Raw genomic sequence first — 6,082 nt, 5'->3', positions numbered from 1 at the left:
CGTTTAACAGCACCTTGGGTTTAACACAAGTATATTAATGCCTGTGGGCCAAATTTAGCCCATAGTCCTTTTTTGTACATGGAGTGTTTTTGTTGTTGTTTTGTTTTGTTTGAAATGCTGGAATTAAACTCCATATTTCATGCATGCAAAGCATGTGCCCTATCACTGAGCTACACCCCAATCCCCTGAAAATATAATTTTATTGGAATGTAGCCATACATTCAGTTATTGCCTATTTCAGAGTTCAGGCTATGACAGCAGAGAACTCCTGGCCTCCAAAGCATAAAATCTTTACTCTCTAACACTTTTCACATAAATTTTGCCAATTCCTTGTTTAGTACCTCAAAGTCTCTTGGATACCATTTGCATAATGCCACTAAAGTCTTGATATATTGGTGGAACATGGATCCTATGTGCAATCCCCTAGCAACAAGAAAAACAAATGCTCAAAAGCAACACGCCTCCAAAATATAATATAAATCTGCATGCAATCAAGAGAAGGGCCTTTCATAAATTGCTAAATAGATATTTTTCAATCAAATTGCAAAAGGGGATGCAAAATACTTCAAAAGGTTGGCACAGTGCAAGATTTCCAGTGTTAACAACAAACAGGAAGGGAGAAGAAAAGCCAAAATAAAGTGGAAAGACAAAATCTACGAACAGCCTATTTCTACTAAGGAAGTGATGAGATATTCTTAACACTAAGAACCACAAATTATTCCAGTAAAAACTAAAATGAAAAGAAAATTAGAATATTCATGTTTTGCTGGTCTACCATGTATGGACTGCAATAGTACCAGATTAGAATGGAGTGATCCTACCACCAAATAGGAGATAAAATCTACTTTAATGGTATCATTTAAAATATTCTCATTTAGGCTATCTGAAAAAAAATCTAGGTATTATTTATTACATAATTTAAGAGAAAATAAAAAAGCTCATCTATCCAAGCAAGCCCCACACTTGCTGTAGGTCTCCCTACAGGGACGGGTGCAGAGAAAATGAAAATTTTGCAAATGGAATAAGATTTTCCTATTTGCTATAATAGAATAATAATATTCTGAACCAAAGTCAGACTTTGTATATCTTTTTCTAATGACTGTAATGTTCTTTTTAATCAATTGGAAACTACATGTCTCTAAAAATTTATTTAGGTTTCAATAAATCAAATAAAATATTAACATAAATCAACATCCTCATCATAACTACAAAAGAACCCTCAACCTTGCCTCTTTCTGGCTAATGTCTTCCTTTTACATCAAGAAATCATTACGAAGAAAAAATGACTTTTATCAGGGTCAGAACCCCCAAGAGCTATTTTTGGGAAAATAGGCAGAGAGGAAGAGAAGCCTTTGGAGAGAGACTCAAGGCCACTGGAGACTAGAAGAAAAGATTCAGGAACATGTTTTCGCAAGAACAAGGGGCCATCACAAGGCCATTGATCTATGATAGAAGGTCCTTTTACTCTGTGATCAGTCCCCTTCCCCTGCCTGATGTCAGACAGCACACTGGCCTGAAGTGTACAAAAGCTGCCACTCTTCATCTTAGACTTTTTATCTTTTCATTTTCTCCTCTTAAAAAAAGAAAAGAAAAGAAAAGTCCCAGCAGCCCAGTGCTGGGCTGGATCCCCAAGTCACAAAACACTTTCTTTCTCATGTAATACAGCCAACGGCATTACAACACCATTTCCCCTGCATCAACCTTAAGGAGTGTCCTTTGTTTTAATGATTATAATAGAAAAATGAAGTACTGTTTCCCTAACTGGAAGCTGTTCTACTTTATTAAAAAAACCTTTACAAGCCAGGAGTTGTGGCCCACACCTATAATCCCAGTGGCTCCGGAGGCTGAGGCAAGAGGATCACGTGTCCAAAGTCAGCCTCAGCAACATAGCGAGGCACTAAGCAACTCAGTGAGACCCCCTCTCTCTAAATAAAATACAGAATAGTGCTGGGGATGTGGCTCAGTGGTTGAGTGCCCCTGAGTTCAATTCCTGGTACCAAAAGGGGAAAACAAAAAAAAAAAAAAACAAAAAAACCTTTACCCAGTCCCCTTCAAGGTAGCCCATTTGACTCCATGACTCCATTTGACTGTGAAATTTTCTGTCCGTCCCCTCCTGGATTCCATACACTTTTTCTCCAATTCTGTTGAAAACATTTTTATCAGCAAGCCCAAGGAAACCAAGTGTCATCATGTGGGCCATAAGATACAAGCCTCCACTGCCACCTGTCTTTCCTCCCCCTCTTCCACCTGCCCCTGACCCCTCCTCCACTTCCTGTCTCTCTCTTGCTGGATCACTTACTTGCCCTCCTGACCCAAGAGCCCCACAAATACAGGTGCCCAGCCAGAAGCCCCAGGCAGGCAGCAGTCAGGGTCAGATGAGACAAGCCTGCCTTTGAGGGAAAGGCTTCTGAGAGCAAAGCCAAAAGCCAACTGGCAGACACAAGTTCTCTCCTTATAGGGGCCAAGGCCCACTCACAAATCAGGGGAAATACTGGGAAGCAGCTCGTGCTAAGAAGAACACAGGCTTAGAAAACAGCTGTGCCTGCCTTCCCTCTTTTGGCTCTATGACCAGTAAATGGTGAGCCTCCTAATCCCTTTTCCCTAATTTTAACATGGAGAAAATGATGCTTACATTAATGATTATTCTGAGGATAAAAATGAGATAAGGTACTTGGAACACAAGAAAGGAATCCATAAAAGATATGTTACAAGAAAATTTACCCAGGGATTCTGTCTACCCAGAGAAACACAATATCCTAGTTAAAGAGAATCTTCTTTTTCTTTTCCTTTCTTTCCTTTTCTTTTCCTCTTCTTTTATTTTTAACAATCTCTTTTTAAAAGCTGTTTTGGAGTCAAATTCTCTCAAGGTTGAAAAAGAAGAAGAAAACCACCAGCTGACACTGTAGCTTTTGTGCTTAAAATTTTCAAGGTTAGACTCAGTCTTGATGGTGATTTTTGTTTTTTTTTTAGTGTTTTTAAACTAAAACTGTCTATAAGATTTTTAAATGTTAGAAGGGAAATTCACCAGGGTTGCCTATTAAACATACCAGAAATCAGTCACGGAGGTAGCTGAAAACATAACATTTACCAGGTGAGTGGCCTGCTTGAACTTGGAGAAGGTGTTTGAGGGTTTGGGCTGGACATAGTCCATCATCTTAATCCTTATCCAGACACCTTATTAGAGGAAACAGGAGGCAATGATCAAATCTACATTTAAATAGTTAAGAGAGTTCCTATAATAAAATGTTCGGAGTTCACATCTTGAAGTCAAATCCGGAACTCTCCAAGTGATATTGTAACTAGGAGATGTTTATAATACAAACACTCAAGTCATACTGCTTCACTGTTTGGCAAACCTCACTCCACAGGGGCAAAGAGTAGGGAATTCAAGACACTCTGGAGGGAGACATGGTCATAGAGCATTGCTACACAACAGAGAGGACCAGCCTTTTGTCCAACACACCATCGCTATGCAGAAATCATCTCCACTGTCCTAAGAATTACAAAGACATCCCTGTTTTAATTTCTATATTTAAATTGTTATTCAAAACTTAAAATAAGGAAGCCCCGTGAGATCGATGTCATCAGATTAAAGTGTAAAGGTTCGTATGCTCATGAACTGCTTACAAGGCAAGCCATGCTTTACAAATGGCCACAGGTGAGACTATCGCAGAGGACATGAGCGCTGAGCACCTGTGGCTGGTCATGCTCAGTCACACTTAACTGAGTCTGACTTCTTCCTAGACTTGCACGTCATCACCTCAGGCCTGAGAAGGCTGAAGTGTGATTGTGAGAAACATCAGCCTTCACTTTGTGAGCCAAGCACAAATGCCGAAGAGAGAAATTTCTGCTTGAGAAACTTCCTCATACACCGTTGTGTCCTTTGTGGGCCTTGCAGCCCTGCGTGCTGGCACACTAATGCCAGGGAAGATCTCATCCCTGACAAGTCAGTTCACAGGAGGAACAGACGTGGCCACCTCCAGGCAGATTTACGGAACTTGAACAAAATCAAGCTCCTCGATTTCACAAGTACTTCAACTACACATCTGCCACTAGTTCTTCCTATTCTCTTAAGTGTGGCCCAAAATGGTGACACCAGGTGGGGCCTTTCTTTTGTATTCTACATCCAGGTAGGCAACCAAAACCAACTCTTGGGGTCTTAAGGGCCAGATTATTTTCTTTCTCCCAAACGTAATGTCATCATTCCTAGTAGGCAGAGAAGTACTTATTGGGCAGCTGTTACTCTGTCTGGGATAGCTGACCTACAAAATGTAAAGTCAATCTTCTGGAGTGAACACCAGTTCTAAAAAAAAATAAAAAAATAAAAAAAAAAACTTCAGTATTGTCACCAGGTCAGAAGAATTTGTTCCTAGAGTATGTCTTATTCAGAATTGGTACAGGGTACAATATAGGTAACACGTGGTCTCTCCCGGGTCTTCAGGTGGTTAATAAGTAGTTAATAGGCTGTTTAGCGCATCTGGGCATCCACACGTGGTTGAGTAGCTGAGACTGGGGACCCCACTCTGAAGAAAAGTATCTTCAACTATTAGCCTCAAAGCCGGAGGACCTAGCCAGAGCCATGGAGGGCCAAAGCATGAAGGCACTGCTGGCAAAGGCTGAGCAAGATGAGACAGAGAAGGGGCAACGCATCACCGTGCACCAGGAGCTGGAGCTGGAGTTTGACCTGGGCAACCTGCTGGCTTTGGACCAGGCCCCACCTACTGTGCTGCTGCAGGTGGGACCCACGCAGGAGGCAGAGCTACAGGACCTGGCCTGGGACAATACCCAACTGCTCACCAACCAGCTGTGGCAGCTGCCCACCAACAGTGAGGAAGAGGAGCTGGTGGCCAGGAAGCCCAAGCCCACCACGCGCCTGCCACGTGAGAAACGGCTTCCAAGGCTAGGACCGCTTACACCCTGGCAGCAGCTTGCACTCCTTAAGGGCATCCATCCCAAGAAGAAAACCAATCTGGTGTGGGACGGGGTGGGTGGCCAGTGGCAGCGGCGCTGGGGCTGCAAACGCACGTGGGATGATACCAAGGGATGGCTGATGGAGGTTCCCGGTGGCACCAACCCCTTAGAAGACCAGTTCACAAAGTGGATTCAGGCCAAGAAGGAATGTGTGGCCAAGAACAAGCACAGGCCGGCACGCATCCTACCGGACCCCAGAGTAAGGAGGAGCTGAGCAGCGCCATGCACTATCTCCACTGCCTCTCTGGGGTTCTCCTAGGAGCCCCTCCCCAAAGAGAAGGCTCCCCGGGGTTCAGGCAAGAAAATTTCAGCCCCTTTGGGGGGACTTTGAAGCAGAGAAAAGAACCAGTTGGAGCTACTTCGAGTCATAAACAGCCAAAAGCCTCAGCTGGATGTGACAAGGGCCACCAACAAGCAGATGAGAGAAGAGGACCAGGAGGAGGACAATTAGAGGAGCAAGAGAAAAGGGAGCCAGCAGGGTCCTGGAGTCAAGAGGAAAGGCAGCCCCCAGTCAAAAGGGAAGAGGAAAGAAAGCTGGGGGACAAGATTTCTGGGCGCTTGGGTGGCAAGAGAAAAGGGGAACAGCATCAAGGAGGAAAGTGAGGAAGTAACACTTCACCCTTGGACCTGTTCTGTAAAGAAAGAATTGGCTGGCATGGTGGTGCACACCTGTAACCCTAAGGGCTTGGGAGGCTGAGACAGGAGGATCGCAAGTTCAAAGCCAGCCTCAACAACTTAGCGAGGCACTAAGCAACTCAGTGAGACCCTGTCTCTAAATAAATACAAAATAAGGCTGGGGATGTGGCTCAATCCCTGGTACTCCCATCTTCCACCCCCAAAAAAGAAGAAGTGTATGCTAGATGTGAAGTTTTAAGTACAGTTGCAGGGCCAGGTGCAGAAAGAGGGGGATGACTGTTTTCACTGAGCTTGAGGTTGAAGGGACAGAGTTGTCCTCCCCTCAATAGAATATGTAAGTGTTTGACCTCACAGATTAACGCTTTTCCCACAAACAAAACTTTAGCTGGTGATGAAGGGTACATTTGAGGACATAAGAATTAGGAAAATAATTTGGTCATTTTGCCTTTGGATCATGCAGTGAGGGAGAGCTGAT

At 43.7% G+C, this 6,082-nt stretch overlaps 1 pseudogene; it reads left to right on the top strand.

Moving 5' to 3' along the window:
* The first annotated feature begins 4,579 nt into the window (after positions 1-4,579).
* Positions 4,580-5,574, top strand: LOC101967665 (ribosome biogenesis regulatory protein homolog; annotated as a pseudogene).
* The last annotated feature ends 508 nt before the right edge of the window (positions 5,575-6,082 follow it).

Source organism: Ictidomys tridecemlineatus, chromosome 1 (assembly GCF_052094955.1).
Source record: "Ictidomys tridecemlineatus isolate mIctTri1 chromosome 1, mIctTri1.hap1, whole genome shotgun sequence".
NCBI classification, from domain to species: domain Eukaryota; kingdom Metazoa; phylum Chordata; class Mammalia; order Rodentia; family Sciuridae; genus Ictidomys; species Ictidomys tridecemlineatus.
This window is presented reverse-complemented; position numbering and strand designations above follow the sequence as displayed.